The sequence below is a fragment of the Mesocricetus auratus genome, unplaced genomic scaffold, assembly GCF_017639785.1.
Source record: "Mesocricetus auratus isolate SY011 unplaced genomic scaffold, BCM_Maur_2.0 Super-Scaffold_100023, whole genome shotgun sequence".
Taxonomy (NCBI): domain Eukaryota; kingdom Metazoa; phylum Chordata; class Mammalia; order Rodentia; family Cricetidae; genus Mesocricetus; species Mesocricetus auratus.
In genome coordinates this window covers 24308535-24332884 of record NW_024429204.1, presented here as the reverse complement: position 1 = coordinate 24332884, position 24350 = coordinate 24308535, and the positions used below count along the sequence as shown (strand labels likewise).

At 47.5% G+C, this 24350-nt stretch overlaps 1 long non-coding RNA gene across 1 annotated transcript; it reads right to left on the bottom strand.

Moving 5' to 3' along the window:
• Positions 1-1774: 1774 nt before the first annotated feature.
• Positions 1775-23977, bottom strand: LOC106021826. Its single transcript, XR_001196980.3, has 4 exons — positions 23725-23977; positions 22283-22379; positions 20726-20885; positions 1775-3667 (listed from the first exon to the last, which is right to left on the bottom strand). It is a non-coding gene; the product is annotated as an uncharacterized LOC106021826 (long non-coding RNA).
• Between the last annotated feature and the right edge of the window lie 373 nt (positions 23978-24350).

The following is a 24350-nucleotide window of genomic DNA, read 5'->3' as shown; positions in this document are numbered from 1 at the left end:
TCATTTGTTCTCACTGATTCCCTCCGCAGAGCAAAAACACACCGGGGGGGAAGCATAATCCCTGCCTTTGCCAGAAGCTGCCCCAGTCCCCCTGGAATGGGTGGGGACAGGGAGAGGGCACACGAGCTAAGGGAGTCGAGTGTTCCCGGGTGCCAGCAGACAGTTCTGCTCCACGAAGGCATCTGTGCTCTCTTCTGTGACGAGGGCAGACATTGTAGGACATGAGGCCAAAAAGGAGCACATTCAGTTTCAATCTGGAGTGTCCAAAACCACGGCTGGAAATGGAATAGGCGTGAGGGCCCTGAGAGTCTATTCCGATGCCCGCAATGATTGGGCACTTCAAAGGGAGAAGCAGCTTTTTTCACTGTCTAAGACCAGAATCTGGAATAAGACAGGCAGCCCAGGCTCGCATGCTGCCAACCTCTTGGAGCATTTGTTTTGCTTTCTGAGGGACAAGGATTATCAGATCACCTACACAGGTGCAATTAGACCCCTGTCTTAGTTCGAGAAGGAAGGACTAGGGCACAGTCACAATCAAACCAAAGTAAAGTGTAAATAGCTCAACATTCAACTCCAGGGGTGCGTGCACGACATCTGGTCTCCTCCAAGGGCCTTGTTGCTTCTCCATCCCTGCCTCCTGCAGTACACACAGCTTATCTTCCAGACTCTGACAGGCTCAACTCCACCACAGCTGCTCTTCTTTGCAGTCATGCCGCTGGCACCTCCAACACTGCTGGGGTCTTGTGCTGTGAGTGGCACATTCACTGGTAGCATCTCATAGGCTCTCTTCCTGGTGCCCAGCCTCAGCTGCTCCTCAGGACCCATTCATTTCCAAGCCGCCAACAGCCAGTGAGGCTGCACCCTCACCACTGACCTCTCTTGACCTCTCACCAAGCCTCAGCTGCTCTCCATCACCCCTTCATCTCTTCAGAACCTGTACCACCTGGGTGACTTGCACTACCAAGTTTGGCTGCCGGTACAAGGTTCAACCTTGGCTGCCTTGTGGAACATCGCTTCTAAGCTCTAAGTCTCAAAAGACACTTCCTAGAATATTTACCTCAATAATGCTGGTCTTTTCTTGGTCACTGCTAGTTTCCTAGCTCCAGAGGACAGTGTCACGTATCCTAGCAGAGCAAAAGGCTGCGCTTTAGTAGTTCCGGTATCTTGTTAATCGCGGCTGATTCTCCAGCCCCAGCTAACCAGAACCACAGGATCTTAATTCAAAATAACAAATGGCCCTGATGGATTCTTTAAACTTCCCTCTGAAACTTCACAAGTCAGGCCTCTGTCTTCTGCATTGCCCTCAACACTCTTGTATTCCAATCTCTTACAGGACAATGAACCCTCAATGACTTTTCTTGCCCAAAGTCCTTCTGCAATCCTCTCCAATGCAACATGGTATGTCTGTCACAGCAATACTCTGGTCCTGGTACCATCTTGTCTTAATTAGGGTTTCTACTGCTACAATGAAAGACCAAGACTAAAAAGGCAAGTTGGGGAGGAAATGGTTTATTTGGCTTACGCTTCCATGTTGTAGTCCTTTTTTGAAGAAAATCAGGACAGGGACTCAAACAGAGTCAGAACCTGGAGGCAGGAGCTAATGCAGAGACCATGGAGGGGTGCTGCTTACTGGCTTGCTCCCCATGGCTTACTCAGCCTGCTTTCTTGTAGAACCCAGTACCACTTCCCCAGTGATGGCCCCACCCACAATGGGCTAGACCCTCCCTCCCCATTAATCACTAACTAAAAAAAAAAAATCCCTTACAGGCCTACCTACAACCTGATCTATGGATGCATTTTCTTAATTGTGATTCCCAGTAACTCTAGCTTATATAAAGTTGACACAAAACTATCGAACACACTCTCCTTAAAGAGCTAATGTCTGACCCATGGTGTGTGCTCAGCAAACGCTAGCATTGAAGAACTACTGGCAAGACGTAGTAATGACAGAAGTTGAGATTCATTAAGCTGTGATAGTTGAGGGATCCTTCATGTATAAAATATAACAGTGTTTTATTTTTTATTCACATAACAGTCCAAGCTATGCGCCTTTGCCGGGAGACAGTCCTCTTTCACATGGGGACTTACGGCTTCAGCCAGACCCACACTAACCTGGGGCTTCGTTTGCTCTTTATCCTGCCTCCTGTAGGATGTTACCACAGGGCTCCTGTTTGCATTCTAATGGTGGGAACCACACCTAGCCACAAAGGATTCTGGAAGACATCTCTTGCTACCAGGGCTTCTCAATGCCTGCATTATTGGTACTGCAGGACAGGTCATTTCTTGTCTGGCTGCTTTGTGTACTTGGCAAGATGTTTGGTGGCCCTTCAACTTCTGCTTACTCCAGGCCGAGTGTCCCTTACCTAAGCTATTTGGGAATGTAAGTGTCTCAGATCTCAGACTGGTTTTAGATTTAGGAGTGTTTTCATCCAATGAAATAGTTCAAGAGAGAGGATGAAAGTGTGAGCAGCAAATATATACATATATATAGTGTGTGTATACATGCATATATGTGCATATATACACATATATAAATCATAGGTGCCTTGTATTCATGGCCTGAAGATAACCTTATGTAACATCTTAATAGTTGTTCAGTGTTTCATGGCAAGGAATCTTCCACTCATGAGATCATGTCAGCATACAAAAAGTTACCAATTTTAGAGCAGTTAGGGTTTCACGTTCTAAAGAGATTGGGGATCCCTAACCCATAATATCTGTGGTAACTTACACACACACACACACACACACACACACTACTAAGTTGTGACCAAAAAGAAAAAGTCTCCAGACCAGTCTTTTAAAGGAGCTAAATCTTCCCTGAGTAAGAACAGATCAAACGCTACACACCAAGGAAAGGGAGGAGAAATTCCAGGAGGCGGCTTAGCCTCCAGGGTGAGGTGAAATCCAAGCCAAGAGCTCCGTTCTATACTTGGTCCCTGCACGACATGAGCCACCTGAACTTTGATACATTCTGTTTTCTGCAGAGCGCCTAGCATTTCACCTCGAGCAGCTCCTAACGTACAGAAAGTACTGACAACATAAATCACTGCTGGCTGGCTGAGTCTGCTCCGTAGACAAGGCTAACAGCATTCAGCTACCCCTGCAGGGCTTTCCATGCACCCGGCACTGGCCTGAGAGATGACGCCTTCTTTCCTTGTGGCAGGATATAATAATAAGACCAATAATAGTGGCGGCAATGGCAACAGAAGTCCAGACGCACTGAAGGCAGGGAGTTGCTCCCCTCCCCTCCCCAGAGCTCCTGGTATGTAAAGTAAGACTATAGAGCAGGGCTGCGGTTCCTGTGGCTGCCAATTTAATCTTCCTTAAGGGCCTCGTGCTACCTGCGTGTTGCAAATGCCCCTGCCATGCCTGACATCAAGCCATTACACTCTCTGAAAGGAGACCTGATTATGCCACAGGGCACAGCTGACACTTTTTCATTTGCTGAGTGAGGCTCCATGGGGATTTAATGTCCCCCCTCCCTCCTGATGTCCCCATCCCCTCTTCTGAGTATCTCACTCACTCCTGGCTCTGCCGTTTCTGTCACCATTACAGGGCAGGAGATGCGGCAGCATCACGGTTGCCATGGACGAGTCTAACGGCGATATTGATTTCTTGGTTGCATCGGCTCCAAAAGTGCCAGAAGGAATGGGCCCCTACAGGTCTGAAAAGATAAAAACAGAGGAAACGTAAATGTGCTTTTTTTTCTTTCAGGAAATAACTGCAAACAAATTAGCACTTGTCCAGATTCCCATGCACTTGCTGCAAAAGAGCTCACGAGGGCAAGCATAGACACCCAGGATGCATGATGTACAATGCAGATAAAACCACATGCCAGCATTCATTCCCAAGAAGGAGCCCAGAAACAAGCACTCATGCAAGACCAAGAAAGTGGCAGATAGACTCTCCGTGATGATAACATACTTCCTGGGTGAGCAATATTGAGATCTTTACACCACAAATTCCCTACTGGCAGCATGGAGCTTAAAACACCTTCCCCATAGGATGGTTGTGAAGAGTGAATGAGATGTGAAAAAACAAACAAATACACCTGGTGGACCCTCTGCCACACGTTAAAGCTCCTGTTGACCCTCCCTTAACATTGCGGGGCAGAAAGACCTGCTTACAAAGCAGCAGGCTTAGCGCGGAATCTGACAGGATGGAGTGAAGACTGGGAAATCAGATCAACCCTCTGTATTGGAAGAAAGAAGAGCAAGCTGTCTACAAACTCCTCTCTGACACAAAGAGCCAAGAGCGTCAGGAGTCAGCATGAGATACCAGGCTCACCCAAAGCCTGTTGTCTATCCCTTCTGCATAAACCCAAAGTCAGCATGGCCGTCAAAACGCCCATTCCACCAAGAGACAAGCCAAGGGATTAAAGCGGAAATGTAAACAGGCAGATTAATTGATATGGGCCTCTTAAAATCACAGCCAGACTTCAGTTGCCAGAGCAACCAGAGAACTGGTAAAAGGAGGGCCGTGTGACCAAATTTTAGTATCTACATCCTCACACTAGTGGGAAAAGCACGTTCATTCGGTGTCTTCATTTCCAAGACATTGGTGATTGTGAGAAATGCTTCTGCTTCTTTGCAACTTTTGCTATAAGGCCAGTGGTTCTCAACGTTCCTAACGCTGCACCCTTTAATACAGTTCCTCATGTTGTGACCATCCCTGCGAAGAATAAAATTATGTGGGTTGCTGCTTCATATCTATAATTTTGCTACTGTTATGAATTCTAATGTAAATATCTGTGACTTCTGATGGTCTTGGGTGACCCCTGTGAAAGGGTCATTTCAACCCCAAAGGGGTCATAACCTACAGGTTAAAAATTACTGTGCTAGGCACGGATTAAGCACATTCAGGAGATGGGAGGACAAATACAGATTAATGGGTCAGCAACTTTAGCAGCTGTTGAAAAGTGTTTGATGATGAACCTATGGATGTTTTGAGAAGCCCAGATGCAAACCGTGTCCTTTCTGACTGGCCAGGGACATCCCCATTGGCCATCTTGGACCTTTTCCACTGAAGTAGAGGACAGTGGACCGAGAACAGTCCAGTCATAGCAATTAAGAGCATTCCTCTACAGTCGGAACTTCAGGAGATGCGGACTCACACTGACTTAATTTCAAGAAACAGATTTCTGGTGTGAGCAAATAAGTATAAAGTCAGAGTTAGAGATGAGCACAGTTCATTCCACACACACTCCATTAGCTTCTGCGTGGGTCAGCCCTTATATTAGGAACTGGCTTCATGGCCAGTAACTCGGTGGAAAAAAAGGACATTGGTTTTTTTTTTTAATTTCAACTTAGTCACAGATATTCAGAAATGTAAATAGACCTCCCATGTAGGAGAAGCAAGTCCAGTGAGAATAAAGGATTGAGATGTGTCTACAGGATGAGTAGGCACGAGCTTAGCGAAGGCTGCTAAATGGGTAAATAAATCAATGGGTACAAATCAGGGACCTTGGAGCACAAGGGACACCAAATGAAGTAGCAAAGAGCTATGTAAGACCTGCACAGTTGCCAGCAAGTAAGCAGCAGGCAATGGTTTGCATGCGCTAAAGTATCTGGGTAGTCGTAGATGTAAGGACAGTGGTGAGAGCAGTATGGTGATTGGCGGTTCGCAGGCGATTGCTATGCACTTGACACAGTTCAAAGGGCTGTGAGTGCATGTAGTCTTTCAATGCACAGCACAGCCTTATCAGCTCAATAGTACAGATGAGAAAACTGAGCCATAATAAAGACAAGAATCACTCCAAACTCACACAAGTGACAGAGCCAGGATCTGCTCCGTCCCCCCACCAGCTGCAGCTTGCAGAGGGGGCTTTCTGGGTGACAGGGAAGCTCTAGACTCAGTCTTGCATGCAAGGAAGATGTTGGGGATTAAAAAAAAAAAAAGACCACGAACTTGAGGCTTTTGAACATGACCCAGTTGGTAAAGAAAGATGGGCCTGGGCAGATGTCTCAGCATCTGCAATGACCATGGTACAGTCTGGACCTCAGGCAGAAAAGGAGATAGGAACAGGCCATGGGTCCTGAACGATGCAGAGGTGAAGACAGGTTACTCTTTGAGAGGTCATCCGGGACCTGATGGGCAAAGTCACTTTGTATAGACAAGCATGGCAGCTAGAAGGGACAGATGTGTCTGTGCTCTGGAGTCCAGAACCTAAGATCTTCTCAAGGACCAGACATGGTTGCCCCGAATTGCTAAAAATGGTAAGGGCGAAACCCTGCACACATGGTGGGAAGTTCCCAAGTGCCTGTCAGCTGGTAAGAGGAGTACCTAACCCCTCAGAGGGGGAAGGCTCCTGCAAGAGAATAGACTGAAGGGCCCAAGAGATGTCTTTCTCCACTTTGATTTTCTCACTTTCAAACTCACACGCGAAAGTACCTGCACACTGGCCTATGTGAAAAGGCCTGGGAAAGCCCCTGGACCATGGAAAAAGTGAAGGATGAATGGGGGAAAGCACCTGGACTTAACCCAGTCTGGTGTTGGCCATCTGCATGCCTGTCACGCCATGTCCTTCTGGGAAGACTACAGCTCCCAGCCTCCCTGGCTTGGGGATCCTGTAATTATGTTGAGGCCAATGACGTGTGGTCAAAGACGGATCTCCTTCCAATCTTAGCGCTGTAAAGAAGCCCGTGACTCAGTGACCTGTCTTTTCTCTCCCATGAAAACATTGGGAGGCCTTGGGCTTCAAGTGTTAAGTTGCATGATGGGGGCTTCCCAGATCCCTAAGGACTCCAATGTGGTAAACAGGCGACAGTTGCTATGCTAACCCACTGAAACCCCGGGGTCTGACTTTTCTTGCAACCAGATGTGGCTCTCAGGCATTGCTAAAAGCCTGGCTCATAGAAAGGCAGCATCAGCCTCACCTAAGAACGTGTCTGACACACAGGTTCTCAAGCCCTACCCAAAGCTGCAGAAACAGAAACCACACATAGGGTCAGCAGTGCCTTCAAATGACCGGTGAGGCCAAAACAAGGCCTCCAGTAGCTTAAGATGAGCCTCAGTTTCCTCTTCTATCTGCTGGAAACAAGGCTGTCACCCTATGCAGCATCTGTGGGTGACTGAACAGCACTACGTGGTGTGATACAAGTGAAGAACCTAGCTGGTAGCCAAAAGTCAGAGATCAGTCACTCTTAATTCCTATTGAGTCTTCAGTCAGGATCTTGGAGCCGTGGGTCACAGGACTGTCAAAAAAGTAGTAGACAGGATAACATACCTGTCTGTGGGCAGTCGGATACCTCAGGGCTTCCTGCCCTTGTCTAATCTCCTCCACCTGAGTGTGGGGCAATCCTTAATGCATTCCCAGAGAATGGAATGTGTAAGGCCACGTTCCCGTTGGAGCTTCTGAGGGAGAAGTCTTTGTCTCTCTCAGTGCCTGGAAGAGCCATAGTACTCCTTGACCTGTGACCACATCGTTCTAGCCTCTGGCTTGCTCTTGCCCCTCCTTCTTCTCTTTTGTAATGGCATGTGTCCCCAGTTATGCCACCATTACAATCCAGGGTGACCTCATCTCAAGAGCCCTAATTACAACTGCAAAAGTCTTATTCACAATGGTGCTGATTTCTAGAATGTAGACAATCCTTGCAGAGTGTCACTATTTGACCCAATAAAGGGTCCAAAGCCAGAGATGGGCCATACTCAGGTTCATCTAACCCTGACCAAGGCAACTCCTCCCATGCATAACACAGTGTAGGGATTTGACATGAGATTTTTGAATAGAAAGTCAGTAGTGTGTAACGGTTAAGCCACGGGGCTTTAGAATTAGCTAAGCCCAATTCAGACTTCAACCACTTACAAATGTGTGACGTTAGGCAAATGACTCAACCTCTCTGAACCTCATCCCTATCTCATGGGGATTTACAGGGGCTCAGCTCTGAGTACAAAGCACCTACTCAGTGCCTGGGACTCAGTGGGGCTGCATATTGTGACACACAACCAAGGCTCGAAAGACCCAGCATAATAGCCTGCATTTCTGTGGCTAGCCTTGACCCCCATTGCCTCCCAAAGATCTGGTCACCTTGGGGGAGCCTTCCCCTGCTCAGAGAGGACGAAGGTAGGGGGATCCCCTAGTGCTTGGAAAGGCCCTTCTCTGAGGCAGTTGCAGCAGAAGGACCACAATCCGCTGCCTGCCTTCTCTCCTCCTTTCTGTGCTCCCAGAACACGACTGCCTGCAAACTTGCCTAGCAAGTTGTCATCCCGGCATTCGGACCTCCTGCCAGCCTCATCATGGAAACAGAAACATCTTCATTCACATTCTTCTCCATATAGGACAGAGTCATATGACACTCGTGAAAATACTCCCAGCCAGGTGGGGGCTGAGCACATTGCTGCATGGCCTAGAATGTTCTAGACACAGGGGACAGGAGAAGCTTAAGTCACACAGCTTGGGAACTGGCCTCAAGGCTGCTAGAGATTTGTGGGACTTGTTGGGAAGGGTGGGGGCAAGGGTCACTCCATCAAGCATGGTTCTTGCCCATGAACTTTGCAGATGTCACTTTGCAAGGTCAGAGGTGGGACATACCTATGAGGATAAATGAAGGTGGAAGGAATAATGTGTAATACTAGGCTTCTCAGGACCTTGAGGCACAGACTGGATGAAAATACTTGCAGCACTAACAACTAGTGTTAGCATACATAACATAAAAACCTCTTACACCCACAGAAGGAGAAACCTCTTGGAAACACTTGGGCACACCCATAGAGATGATGTATGCACTCAACACGAGGGACTGCAAGCAGTCAGTAGCCATGAGAGAGACGGAGGTTGCCGCTCCAGTGAGAGGCCATGGCACACCCGTGAGAGGAATCAACTTAAAGAAGACTGTCAATGCCAAGTGCAGATGGAGACATGGGGCAACTGGAGGTCTCAGGCGTAAGGTAGTGGAAAACAACACAATCACTTGGAGAAACTGCTCAGTTCCTGCTCACAGAGCTAAAGACACATTTTTCATACGACCTGACATTTCAGTTTCTAGATATTTCCCCAGCACGTATGTCCGTAAAAGGACTTGTGCTTGGAAACTCGTGGTAGCCTGCTCAGTTTTCACCACTCCCTGCAGACAACTGCAGGACCCTTTCATAAGGGAGGAGTAGACAATGCAGGGGAGGCAGGCTGTGGAATACTACACAGCCATGAAGAGAGCTGATAATGCACTCCATGTAGGAGAATCTCCGAAACGCCAAATCAGACACAAAATGGTAAAATTGATCCCAGGTCTAAGAAGTGTTAGGGCAGAGTGAGTGAGGTGCCAGTGATAGGAATCAAAACATGCTAGTCTTTGTCTGAAAGTAGGGAAAGAGAGAAAGTAGGACTAGTGATAAGGGAATTGTGTGAGTGGAAGGACCAACCCTGTAGTCCTGTTTGGGATGACAGGACATGGAAACCCTATAGTCCTGTTGGGCATAAGAGGACATGAGTGTATAGAATTGTAAAACTCAATAAATGATATATTTTGGATCCTCCTGCCCATAACTCTGAAGTGCCGAACTCACAGTGAAAGGCACCAACAGCAGCACAGAAATTGGGACTTAAAAATTGTTTGGTGGTGGTTTTGGAAATCTCCCTACTAAGCTGAACTGTGGCCTTCATTAATTTGGTAGCTTCTCTGGGAAACAGAAAGTCACCCAAAAAAATCCCTGGGCAAAGCTGATTGGCCAACCTTGAGACCTTCTGGAAACTTCCTTGTGGGAATAAAACAAAGCATGTTCAGCTTGCACAGACACACTTCTAGTAGGAAAGGATGAAGAGAGTACTTTCAGAAGAATCATGAGCGCAGGCTTATTATGCCCCCAAAATGTTTGCATGCATCAGGGGTCCACAAGTTCAAGCTGCTGAGCTGGGAGCTTAGAAGCTTCCAGAGCAACCATGGGCATAAGGCCAGGCTTGACCCTGTAGGCAGTGAGCTCTCAAAGAAAGAATGGTGTTCAAGAGCATGGGGGCTCAAGGTCACCCCTTTCCCCAACTCCAAGACAACATTCTCCTTCACCAGCTCCCCTATGAACTACATCTATATATTAATCTTTCTGGAATGTGCTGTCTTCTTGCTGTACTGTGTCCTGTTGGTCGTAGGAGAAGACACTGTTTATCACGGTGGCTGAGGCTCCCTGGACAGGCATCTGCAGTTGGTGGGGGTTGCTCTCTATTGTTCTAATCTCTCCTCAATGAACTTCATTCCTCGGGCATGAGAGACCAGTCAATGTCTCCCTTCCATGGCTGCCGGTTTCTGTCCCATGTAATCATGGTCTGCCCGTGTCTCACATGCTGGAAAGCCTTCTCTTAGGAGTCCTTCAGGAAGTCGTGGGAAGCTGCTGATGCCAGCCAGCTGGGTACCCTACTAGCACCATAGCAACCTGAGTTCCCAGTGGGCTTTCTAGGCCTCCACAGCTGGGTGCCATCCTTTCTGGGCATAGAAACTGTTTTCTGTGAAGGTTTGAGTGAGAAGTGTCCCCATAGGCTTGGGGATTTGAGGGCTTGGTCCCCAGTTGGTGGCGTTGTTTGGGGAGGTTCAAGAGTCACAGCCTTGTTGGGGGAAGGACATCACGGAGAGAGAGGGATGTGAAATTACACAGCCTCTCTGTTACCGGCTGACTCACTCTTCTTCACGTCTGTGGTTGAAGTCTGCTCCCTTAGCTTCTCATCCGGCAGCCACACATACCTGCTGCAATGCCTCCCCACCATAACGGACTCTTATCATGAAGGAACCATCAGTTCAAATAAACCCTTCCTACAACAAGTTTCTTGGTCTTGGTGTTTCGTCACGAAAGTAACAGTACGCTTACAATTTGCATGACGTAACGGCCCACAGCTGCTTCTAAAGAGAACACTACACAGCTAAGGGTTAGAAAGGCAGAAGAAAACAACAACAACAATGAAATAAGATTTCCCTCTCACATAGGACCAAGCAGACTGGGGTTGCAAATGGCCCACAATCTGGAGCTCGTGGGCGCCTCGGCAGACTCCAGGAGAAGTAGGAAGGCCCTTTCTTCTGTCCCTTCTCTTTGCCTGTGAGTCAGAAGGCAGGGTGGGGCTGAGCTGAATGGATCTCAGTCAGAGAGTGATGCGTAGGAGGCCCCGTGGTCACAGCAAACAGCCCTGAATTACTGTGCATGGAACAGCATTTGTGTTTTTCTGCCGGGGAAAGGGCCGATTGTTTCAGTCTCACTGCAGCCTGTCAGTTTCCCAGGTGCAGCTACATAATTAGCAAGACCCTTCTCAAATGCACACATTTATTCAAAAGGGCCAGAACAGCTTTCTCCTCCTTGACTCGCTCTCGACTTGTTAGAACGTCGTCTTTTGGCTTAAAAACAAAATGGCATGAACTCGCCCAGACTGGGGTCCATTGCAAGGTATAAAGAGCACAGCCCTGCCCCCAGACAGGTACCTGTGCATGGTTCTGATCTCCTGGGGCTCAGGGGCAGAGGGAGGGCTCTGGCTGGGGCCCAGGAAGCATGGGCATGGGACAATCCACATGGGGGAGGCACGAATGTGGGGAAAGTGGAATGTCAATCAGGAAGCACAGATCACAAAAACAATCAGTGATTTCTCAGTAACATGGCCACCTTGGATCACTCAACCGCAAGCATAGAGTCATCTTGTTTCTAGTATCAGTTTTATTAAATGTTACGAGCCTTCCTTTTAACAGTGCCAACAACCTGGGTCCAAGGCTTTAGCTCTCAGCCTTTGGCCAACCTGTCCAGGCAGCATGCTCTTCGGAACACACTCTGCTGATTGGGTGAGCTGTTTGGCAGCCCCTGACGCTTGCCACGTTTTCTGTGCCCCTCGCTGGCTTATGTGCTATGTCAGAGTGCATTTAATCTCACACAAGCCTAGAAGGAGATCGGTACATTCCCACACGATGAGCGGACAAGCAGAGGCATGGAGAGATACAGCAAACTATGCTCACCTCCTCAGCTCATCAGCAGGACCATCACAGAACGGAGACCCAGACACATTCACCCAGAGAGCCCAGTTACCTGGCCAAGTGCTTTGCCCAGTGGGAAGCATGGGAGGAGTGAGCTATGCTTTCCTTTTATTTCAACCTTCAAATAGGCCGAAGAGGTTGGGCCTTCCACTCTCTGAGGTCATTTTAGACAGAGGATGCAGGAAATCAGAGCAACTTGCCCAATCCCTTACTTTCATCCTCCACCCTTCCTCGGAACTGACCCCCGGAGAGGAGTGATATCCGGCTATGAGATGAAGAGGGTTAAGCAGCAAGGTGCTTGTAATATAAAGTCCTACATAGAAAGACACCTTGCAAGTCTGCATGTAGTTCATAGCTTTAGCTAGAATATGAGGGCTTAGCTTTAGGACACAAGAATGTGGCAGCAACTATGTATGACCCTGGGATGCTCATCCAGACAGGATGTCAGCCTGATCACGGAACTAAATTCTCAGTTAAAACTGGGAAAACCAAAGCTGTGGGATGGGGAATGGAATGGGCTAGCCTAATGGCCCTCTATGAGAAGTCACAACTTGGACAGCAGACAACCCTGGAAATAGGGAAACTGTCTTGCTAAATGGATGCCAAAATTGCCATGTTTGTCTATCAACCTGTTCAAGCTCCTGGCCGGCTGGGGGACTACTATCACTTTTTCTGGACCTAAACACCAACAATGATACACTTTTCAACAGTTAAGATGAGATTCTGAATTACAAAATTTAAATAAAAAAGAAACAAGTACAAAACACTGGCTTTAGAATCAGAACTACATTTTCAAATGTCTTTATCATGAACTGTCTGTGTGATCGTAGGCAAATTACTGAACTTCTCTGGGATCCGATTTCTTCACTAGCAGAGTAGCTTTATGGTGAGATCATCTGTGTTTCTGGAACAGAATTAATAGAAAAGGAAGTCCCAGAGTAGAAGCATTCCTCATGGACAAGCTGGCACACAATACGTCCTCACCAAAGACCATTTGAACCCATCAGCAGCCAAGTCTACACAATATGAGGCAGACAGGTCTTGGGCAAGGACGCTCCTGCAGGAGCATTTATACATCTCTGCCTAAAGCCTAAGAAGGGAAAGCAACGAAATGCGGGGAAGTCTAAGATGGGGGTCACTTCTCACTCTGACCCAGGAAACCAGTCTGGGAGGTCCACGATGTGAGACAAGGAGAGGAAGCTAAAGAGGGAAAGGAGTAAGTGTGAGAGGACTTCCATTTTTGGATGTTTTATATTTTTCTCTATAACAGCTCACTCTCTGTTTGGTGAAACCCATTTCTGGTTCCTGTTCTTAGCAGGAACCCACGTCCAGTAAGAACCAACCTGCTTGGGAAGTCCAACTGTGCACCATGCCTCTTGCCTGGGCTCATAGATCCGGTGCCTCAATTTGAATAAAAGCACGTTGAGGATTTCCAGGGGAAACACCAGGGCAGCCTCTGACTGATGCTGATCTTGTTACACACAGAGTCCAGAAGGTTCTCCTTGGACTACTTAGCTCAGCAAATACATGCGGTTGTCCCACCCTGGCTATGACACACAGAGGCTGTCCTCTGCCGGGGAAACAATCCAGGCACAACCCAGAAGGGGCCACAGATACAGGGACCAAAGGTGATCCCTTCAGACTGGTAAGGACTGGTCATTTAAAAAAATAAACCCATCATCTCTGCCTCCTTCTTCCTATGACCTTCTCCCCTTATGTGTTCTTCAGTGCAACCCCGGCTGAACTTTAGCATCAACAAAGGTCCCATTCACAGGTTCTGAAGGTTAGGGTTTGACCTTATCATCAGGAGTGTAACAGTTAATCTTCATCTTCATGTTGGTTGCACTTGCAATCCCTAAGAGGCAGAAACACACTCTGGGAGTGACTAAGGGTCACTGAAGATTATGTGAGGCTCCATACTTCAAGTGTGGGTGCCCTATCCAACTGTCTGGGGATGGGGTGGTTTGGAGGGAATTGAACAAGAGAGAAGACCAAGCCACTGGAGTGCTGAATTTCGCCTCTCTCCACTTTTCATTGGCCTGATGTAAACTGTTATCCTCCACCATGCCCTCAATGGTGAACTGACCCCTCTGAGACCATGCACCAAAATAACTTCTTGCTTCGTTTGTTTCTGTCAAGGTTTAGTTGCAAAATCTCCCTCAGACAGGAAAAGCAGTTGTACAAGCTACACAGAGAGCAGCAGAGTAACGTGGGCAATGAGAAACCCAGGCCTCGTGGGAAGTGGCTAGCGTGTTCCAGGTGAGGGCAGGAAGGGGGTCCAGTGGGCAGCAGGCAGATGATGCTGTGCCAGGAGATGGAGGAGAGAGAAGAGACCAGCTCCTCCTCCTCTGTCAAAACAAACCATTGATATGGGGATCATCCAGCTATGCACCTCAGAGAGAAGGCTGTTCTGACAGGGAGCCGCATACCTGGCAATTGACATATTAAATCATTTCCCACTTGTGACTGACACGTGAGGCTGTAGTGAGTACTCTTTCCCACCAGCCTGGTCTCACAGCCTCATCAGCCCCAAAATGAACACACAAGACTTACATTAATTATGAAACTGTTGGCCGTTGGCTTAGGCTTCTTATTAGCTAGCTCTGTCTTAATTATTAACCTGTAACTACAAATCCATGTATTTCCACATGGTCTTATCTTACCCAGGAATGCCAGACCTGCAACTCCTTTGCCTGCTACATGAGGACTGTCCTGTGTGTCCCCAGGGAAGAGATTTCCTGTTTGCCCCTGCTCACATCCTGATTGTGCCCAGCCACATCACTTCCTGTCTGGTCAATCAGCCAATCAGTGTTTTATTTATTAACCAATAAGAGAGACACACACAGAAGAACATTTCCCATCAAAAGGCAAAACTTTTTGGCAGGAACAGGGTCTCTGAAGATAAAGTGTCCCTGTGACACCCTGGCAGGCAGCAGGAGAGACTAGAGAGCATCATTCTTTTTGAGAAAAAGGAAGTGGGGTATCCTGGGGTATACACAGGATTGAACAGATATAAGTGTCTCTCTTCTGAGCAAACATCTTCAGGTCTAAAGTTATCCACTATCTATTCCTGAATAGCTACAGAAGGCATTGTGTCATGTGCAGTTTCCCAGGACAGAAATGACATCAAATCTGTCTTCCTTAGAGATTACTGTACTGGGAAAAGTAAGAAAGGTCAGAGTCACTCAAATATGGGAGGCTGGTAGGCATGCATCAAGCTCATTCGAGGCCAGCAAAGCTAGCCATAGGACTTGTGGTCAACATAGGATGGTAGGGAGTATGATTGTTTAATATGGGGATCAGGAAGGGATCCTGTGGGATATTGTTATAGAACCAGAAAAAGAAACTGAGCAACAAAGGTAGAGTGGAGTCAGGATTTGCAAAGATCCAGGGGCAGAAGCCTGACCTGAGTTACAATTACAGGGGCAAGAGCAGGATGGGATTAGAGAGTGGTGAGTCAAAGCCCATGGGTTGTGTGGACTATTGAAGGTTTGTTGTCTTTATTCTATAAAACAGGAGGACCTTAGTGCTTTAGAGGCAACTGGAGTCTTACAGCATGGCTTCTATTTTGGAAGACTGCCTAAATTTGCTTTAAGAATAACTACCAAATGGCAAGGCAGGAACAGGAACAAGAGTCCATGGCTGTGCTAATAATCTAGGAAAGAACAATGTAGCTGGACCATGGTAGGAACAAGGGAGAAATGCCAAACACCCATTCAGGACATAATCTGCTCATAGGTTGGACATATGAGAGTAGAGTCCAAGGACACCTTATGCCCAGCTCTAATATGGACATGAAAAGGCAGAGGCAGGACCAGGAGGCTACAGAGAGGAGATGTGGAAGACCTTCAGTGTCTGAGATCCTAAGATACTAAGTACAGGCATAGAAGAAGCAGGCAGGGAACTTTTGAGAGAAGTCAACCTTGACCTCTCTAAGGACAAATGAGTATTCCAGGGATTTGTTTACACATAGGAGGGAGCATGCAAGGATCAAATCCTTTGTGGAATGTTGAAACTCAATAAAATTGAGTCAATGAGAAACACACCCAAGCTAGGGACTAAGGTTACCTAGGAAGTAGAATCATGGAAGAAAAATGAGGATTATACTTCAAGCAGGAGCAATCAACTACAACAAAGGCAATTCAAGGTCAAGTCCAAAGAGGACTCCGATCAACTGCTGCACAAAGCATGTACACCTTAGGAATGAGGACACAAGGTCCTCCAGCATGCAGAGTCTTCTAGCATACATGGACTTTCTTTGTTCTTATCACAACAGAAGGCAATGCTTCCTTGACTGTTAATTACTACTCTAACATTGTCTCTTGTCTGTCATTTCCATTAGTTGCTCATTCCCTGGAAAGCAGGCAACTATTTCTGCCTTTGGTTCCTAGGACAAATCAAGACCTCAAAGAGCAGATCATCCTTGGCTCTGAGGCCATAGAACTTTTGGCAATGGGTATAAAATGATTTAAAGGATTCTGTCAAGGACTGGAAAGATGGCTCAGCAGTTAAGAATGTTTGTTCTCCTAACACCCATGTTGAGAGGCTTACAGCCACCTTGTACTCCAGAGTATCTCTTCTGACCTCCTCTGGCACCTACACACTACACATAACCCATCATACACACATAAACATTAAAAGAATAAAAGTCTTTAAATGATTTAGTTTAGAACTCCAAATATGGGGACCCCTCATTATTCAACATAGCCTCTTAAGGATCAGCCATCATTTCTGTACTCTCACTAGGAAGGAGGATGAATAGGTTACTTATTCCATCTCCATAAGAACTTCTCAATGAATGCATTCAGGATGCTTGCATTTATAAATTCTGTTGTTAAGATATAAGTCATGCAAAGCAGTGGTGGCATACTCCTTAATCCCAGGATTCAGGAGGCAGAGGCACAGATCTCTGTGAGTTAGAGGCCAGCCTGGTATACAAAGTAAGTTCCAGGACGGCTCCAAAGCTACACAGAGAAACCCTGTTTCAAAAGAGAGAGAATTGATACTGGAAGCAGTCTAGATGCCCCTCAACTGAAGAATGGATAGAGAAAATGTGGCACATTTACACAATGGAGTACTACTCAGTGGAAAAAACAATGGAATCTTGAAATTTGCAGGCCAATGGATGGCACTAGAAGGAACCATTCTGAGTGAGGTAACCCAGTCACAAAAAGACAAACATGGTATGTACTCACTCATATATGGATTTTAGACATGGAGCAGAGGAGTACCAGCCTTCAATCCCACTGCCAGAGAGGCTGGGAAACAGGGAGGACCCCAAGAGAGATATGCATGGTATCCCAGAGAAGGGAATGGGACAGGATCTTCTGAGTGGATTGGGAGCATGGGGGGAGGGGAGAGGGGGGAGAAAGGGGGGAAAGAGAAAAGGAGGACATGGGGGAGCAGGAAGGTTGAGTGGGGGAAGAATAGAGGAGAGCAGGATGAGAGATACCATAATAGAGAGAGCTACTATATGTTTAAGAAGAGATATGACACTAGTGATATTTCCAGAGATATACAAGAATGATACCAACTGGAAAACCCAGTGTCAGAGAGGGTGGAGTGATGAGCAAAGGGGTCAAGACTGGGCTGGTGAAACCCACAGAAACTGCTGACCTAAACAAGGGGGAGCCCATGGACCCCAGACTGATGGCTGAGAGGCCAGCATGGAACTGATCCAGACCCCCTAAATTTGGGTGTCAGTGAGGAAGCCATAGCAATCTATGGGACCTTGGGTAGTAGATCAATATTTATCCCTGGCATACAAATGGACTTTGGGAGCCCATTGCACATCAAGGGATGCTCTCTCAGCCTGGACACATGAGGGAGGGCCTAGGCCCTGTTCGAAATGATATGAAAGACTTTGGAGATACTCCATGAAGGGCCTCACCCTCCCTGGAGAGTCCAGTGGGGATTGGGTGGGGGGTTAGGGGTGTTGGTGGGGAGCTGGGGAGGAGGGGAGGGAGAGAGAGCTGGGATTGACATGGGAAGCAAGCTTGTTTCTGGTTTTTTAAAAACTTTAAATGATAAAAGAGAGAGAGAGAGAGAGAGAGAGAGAGAGAAATCACATGGCCACCTGTAGCTGCAAGGGAAGCTGTGAATTTTGGTCCTTATTCCAGGAAGCTAATGCCTACCTCAGAATGAGAAGTTCTGTTACTAAATGTGATCCCCTGGTATTCCACTGTGGAAGTCCTCACTCTAGCCAAAGGAGTCAAGCACGGTTGTCTGAGAACCTTCAACATAATGGCTCAGAGGAGTGGAGGGAGATGACTGGTCTAGAATAGAAAAGAGGAACTCGAGATCTGCGCCTCACTGGGAGCCGGTGGTAGAAAGGCGGTGGCTTTTATAAAAGCCTTTGCCCTCTCCCCAGGATAATGCTGGACCATGAAAGAGTATGAAGAAGGAGATGCTGAAGTTCCACTGTAGCAGGGATTGCGTGTTATCACACCTAACTAGGACCCTGAGCCTCTTCAACAGCAGCCTGGGTCAGAGAGGTGGACGAGACTCACATAGAACTGCAGAGGACGCTACTCCAGCCAGGTGCAGACTCCCACAGAGAGCAGCCAGCCTGGAGCCAGCCAGGAGAAGGCGGTAGCTGGGCAGTCCTCCAGGCTGTTGCAAGGAGGAGAGCCTAGGGGAAGTTTGACATCACTCTAGAATTCGATGCCATAAGTGTCACCTGGGACCTTCCTTGAGGCACTATTGGAACAAAGACACCATATACATACATACAAACATACACACACACACACACACACACACACACACACACACACACACACACATGCATTGTACTTCCGAGGAGGCGAGATGAAACCTAGCATCCTGTGGAACAAAGCTATGGATAGGAACAGTCTAGAAGACAGACAAAGGCTTGGATCCTGAGAAGCTGTTTTCCTTCCCGCCATGGTTCGGTTGAGATTTTAAGAAGATTGCTCCTTGTTCTGATGCTCAGATTCCCCTACTGCTCAAAGTCACAGGACAAATTTCCATCCTTCCAATCTCAGATCTCTGATAGCAGCTCCACTGGCTTTTAAGTTTCTGCTACTGCTGGCTAGAAGGACTCCTCTGAAGACAGGTGATACCTTGGAGCTCTTTCTAGAACCCAATGCCCTCTTTTTCTCTGCCATATTGCACCAAGGCCATTGGTCTTCTGGGTCTCTCTCCAAAGTATATCTCTGTTTGAGTTCCCAGTCCCAGGGCACACACAGTCAGCCTGAGTGGTTTTTAAAATAACAGTCAATGACACTGCAGGGACAGGGGTCACAGAGTCAGCTAAGCAGGGCTCACAGGAGCTGACAGAAACTGAAGTCATCACCAGGGAGCCTGTATGGTTCTGAGCTGGGGGCTCTGCATGTATGTTATGGTTGTGTAGCTTGGTCTTCCTGTGGGCCTCCTAACAGTGGATACAAGGGGTGTCTCTGACCCTGTTGCCTACTTTGGAGCCCCTTTTCCTACTGCTGGGTGGTTGTCTTGTCCAGACTTGATATGAGGGTATGTGCTTAGTCTCATCGCAACTTGTTATGTGGCATTTGATTGATGTCCCTGGGAGGCCTACTCTTTCCTGAAGGGAAACAGAGAAGGAGCAGATCTGGAGGAGAGGGAAGAGTTTGGGGAGGGGTTCGGAGGAGTGGAGGGAGGGGAAACTGCCACAGGGATGCAATATATGAAAGAAGAATGAATGAATGAATGAATGAATGAATGAATGAATGGCCCTGTCTCTACCGCCTGTGGGACCACCTCCCACTTCTCTGCAGCAGCTCCAGTGCCTTCAGGTCATGGCTTGACCATCCTATTCCCCAGAAAGAGACGAGGTTGAATCCCGTGCCAAACGTGTGTGTTCCCCTTTGATTCTGTTCCCCTCCGTTGTCTATTTTTGCCCCACTTAAACAAAAGCTAGCTATCTGCTTGCATGTCATCCAATGTTTGATGTAGGTCCGTGTCCCCTACTGGGCACAGCTCAGCAGAGCTGAGCCTCATCCATCTTGTTTGTCACCTGAACCAAGCTGGCAGTTAGCCAAGAACAGGTGTCCAGGTGGTGTGTAAATCAATGCATATTTGCATAAATATGCAAAAATATTTAATAAGGCTTTTTAAAGGAAGACAGGAAAAGGAGGAGAGGAAAGGAAGGAAAGGAGAACATTAAAAGGAGGGGAGAAAGGATATGGAGACGGGGAAGGGGAAGAAAGAGGAAAGGAGGGAAAGAAGAAAAGAATTGAGGGTATTTCTTCTCACTTGACTATTCTTTGGTGATTATATGTCACTTTCATAGGAAGAAAAAATGAGTGACATTGTATTTCTGCACACAGAGAACCCTGAAATAACTTTCAAGGTTGGTCTCAAGATGGCTGTCAAAGGGGCAGGCAACGGGTAAGGAAGGCTTCCAGAGGAGGAAGGCTTGGGCTAAGGTGATCCCTACAGTCTGGGAGGACATTTCTGCTGCCATGTCTGGGCAGTATTCCAAGACCCAAGCCCTTTCAGAGAGAGAGAGAACTTCAAAACTCCACCAGGATCCCTGAGAGGCTTCTCCCAGCGGGCCCTGCCAGAGGCCTCATGCACTCTACTCCCTCATTCCGAAGTGTCCTTGGAGGCGCTCTGCCTCAGAAGACCCGGGAGAAGCATGTGGCTCTGTGTCACCATGTGCTTCCATATTTGGATGACCGGAGGGATCGAGCCTGGGAGGACAGCCAAGCTGCTCTTCGCTGGGTGGCCCCTGAGTAAGCCACTTCACCTCAGCACTCCAGCTGAGTGCCAACTGGAGGCCTGACTCTCTTTCTCTCTCCCCTGCGTACCTGTAAGACGACAACACTGAAGGAGTTCTTCTCTAGACGGTAACTGCTCACCACAAGCTAAGTCTCAGATATCCAGTTCTCAGTGGATTCCTCAGGCTATAGAGACCCCTGTGTGGTCCTGTGCTTGGGGCTGAGGAACTCGAGAGCCTGCAGCTTTGTTCTGGATGGAAAGAAAGAAAAATTCTGATAGCCGTACGGTGGTGCTCCAAGACTGGTCCGTAGGACTTCTCAACTGGCACCAGGACTTCAATTCCACACCTCAGTGTATTTCATAGATGCATAGATGCCTAGGAAGCTGTCCCTCATGAGGCCAGCATACAAGGTCCCACCCAACAAACACACTTAGAAAAAGTGACAGCACATAGCAGAGATTTTTATACATCTCATACCCAAATAGTAAACAAGATGATAGGTATATTTAACAACTCTGTTGTGTTTTGGACAATAGACACTCATGCCTGAATGACAACCAGTTTGATAGGCATCACTGTGACCATCTTACAGATTGAATCCAAGAAGACCAAGGTCATGACATTTGGAATGCTGGGAAAGAATGGCTAGCGATGTGCTTTCTTCTCATGGGCTCTGTCCTGGGCCTGCCAGCACCCCAGCCTTTCAATCTACAAAGTAGCCTATACTGAAGGCGATATGCCCAGTGTGCTTCCCTGGCCCTAAAACTCTCTTAGGACATAGGGTCTGTCCCTAAAGGAAAGGTCAGCAGCTAACAGGTGGGTTTGGTTTCTCTTTACATAGAAATGAAAGTAACACCTTACATTGGAGAGCTGGGGGGGCACAGCATTTGGTGTGTTCAGAGCAGAACTAGAGGGGCCAAAAAAGTGGTGACAAAAACTCCAAATATTGAAGGAGAGATATAAAGGGCACACACCTCAAGGTGGCCAGATCACTGCTGGTTTCTGATTTATAATTTCCCTAAACACCTGCAAAATGGGAAAACAAAATCCACTACCACTTTCAGACAAGATGGCCTTGATATTCGGAACAAGAGACCGAGTTTTGTGCCTAACAGCCTATGTTTTAGGCTTTGTGGCCACGTCTCTCCCATAACTATTAAATTCTCCCAGTATAGGCGCAAAGCTGCACAACAGCTTCATATAAAAGATGGACATAGCCGTGTTCCAATAAAACTTTAATGGCGCCCACAGGTGGAGAAGTTACGATTGGTCAGATTCTGGTTTAGAACAGGCACAGGCAACTATTCAAGACACCTGTTCCCGGAATTGCACAGACTTTAGTATTTCTTCCAAAACAAGTGTTTGCCAATCAGTCACCACTGCTCATGCCCTATTCTAAGCTCTGGGATTCAACAATTTGAACACAAGCAGGGATTCCTCTCACTCCTCTCACCAAGAGAAGTAATCGACACTCTTCAGATGAGAAACAAAGATGCCTGTATAGGAAACATGCCCCAGCTCATGAGGGTAGAGAATGGGTCCCAGGGAAGCCCCCCCATGCCTGAGATCTTAGCCATTTCTGAGATCCAGGCCATTTCTCAGAGCTGAACCAAGACCCTCAATTCCAGTGTGAAGACTGTCTTACCTTCAGCCAGAGGAAGTCGTGTTTTATTGCAGGTTTTTCTTGAGCCATCTGGATCCATGCTTTGCCCCTCAATAAAGGGGTGGAGGACACCTCCAACCTGAGAGAAGCCCAGAAGAAGCCATTCTCCAGAGAAAGCCTGTCTCTTATATGAATGACACAGAAAGCCAGAAGACAGGAGTGTCTGCAAACCCAGTGAGCCAACTTCTCTGCATATAAGGAGCTGACAGACATAGCCCTGATTGGAGGCTTGGCCTTTGTGTGTTTTTAAGTGGCTCCACCTTGTGAAAGGGAATTCTGATAGGCAAAGAGTAGAGAAGAGTGCTGGAAGTAGAGGCTCTAGGAGCTTTCCATACACTGTGCTACACACAGCGGGCTGCCATGCTCCTGTTTCTGTGCCCCCTACAAGCCATGGCCAGGCAGGGCATGTTGTGGGGTTGGGGGCTAGTCATCCCGGTTATAACTACTCAACGGAGTCACTACTGAGCGAGAAGAGCTATAGACATGATGCCTATGTTATCTAGACAGTGTGAAAACAGAGCAACTGAGGCCCAGAAGCCACTAAGGCTCCCTACACATAACAACAGGTAGCTTGTGCCAGAAACCCACAACATTCCAGGTGTCATGCTAAGCTTTATCTGTGGGTAGCTAAGGATATTGAATCGTCACAATGGCACAATGACCTTTTACTTGTCATTGTCCAAGCATTTTCTCTTTCTTCCTTTCTTCCTTCCTTTCTTCCTTCTTCCTTCCTTCCTTCCTTTCTTTTTTTTTCTATTGCTGTGATAAACACCATGACCAACAGGAACAGGGAAGAAAGAGGTGTTTTTAGTTTTTTTTGTTTTGTTTTGTTGTTGTTTTAGCTTACATGTTTGGATTGCAGTTCTTCATTGAGGGAAGTCAGGGCAAGAACTCAATCAGTAGCAGAGATAGGGACCACACAGGAACCCTGCTTCCTGACTTGCTACCAGGCTCATATTTAACTTTCTTCTTGTACAAGCCAAGGTTACCTCCCCAGAGTGGCACCACCCACAGTAGGCTAGCCTTCCCCCACCAAATAGCAATCATGAAAATGCTTCACAGACATGCCTATACGCCAACCAAGTGGAGGCAATTCCGAAGTGAGAGTCCGGTCTTCCCAGTTGTCTCAGTTCATATCAGGTTGACAAGAAGCAAAACAGCACAGTCATGATTATGCTGCAGAATATGTCAACATGTAATCAGTGTGTCGTAGGTGTGACCCCTATTAGAAAACTGAAGTGTGACCCCGTGTCCCAGGCTCCTCTTGCTCTCCCCACAGCGAGGATGAAGTCGGGCTGGCTAACACCACCACTCTTTTCCTCAATACCCTCGTGCCCTTTCCCATCTGACTCATATTGGAAAAGCACACCAGAAAACAGAGCTTGTAGGAAAGAGAATGGGGGTGGGGGTCGTCAAACAATTACCTCAGAGGCCCTGGAGTCCCCTCGCCTCTTCAGAAGAGAGAGAAAAGGTGTCTCAGGGAGGCGATTTGGAGAGGGTTCAGAATAAGAGTGAAAACATCGCTAGCTAGTGACAGTCCTGCGGATCGTAGGCACACGGGCTCAGCAGGCAAGGGGGTGGGGCTGGATGGAGCTGGACAGGACCCAGCATACAGCTTTGTATAATGAGCTCAGTCAGCCCTGTGGGGTCACTCCAGAACACCAGGGCAAGCTCCGTACCAGAAAAACAAACTCATGATTCCTGGCCAGAAAAGTATCGGCCAAAGAGTAAACAGGAGTGATCACACCCTAGGGACCCCCCAATGCTCCCCCCTGTCCTGCTGGGCTAATAATAATCTCAGTAGCCAACATGCACGGTGTATTAATGTGTCGGGCAAATGTACTGAGGGTTTGTATGCATCTCTTTAACCCTCAGAAACACTTGATATGGGTAGACGGGAAACAACTTTCAGTGTTCTGTAGCAAAGAAGGATAAGGAGGAGGGACAACACCTGACAAGATTGTCCAGTTTTAACCATTCCCAAGCACAAATAAACGGTCTTTGAGATGACCGAAAACCAGTTAGCCTGACTCTGATTGTAGCATGTTAC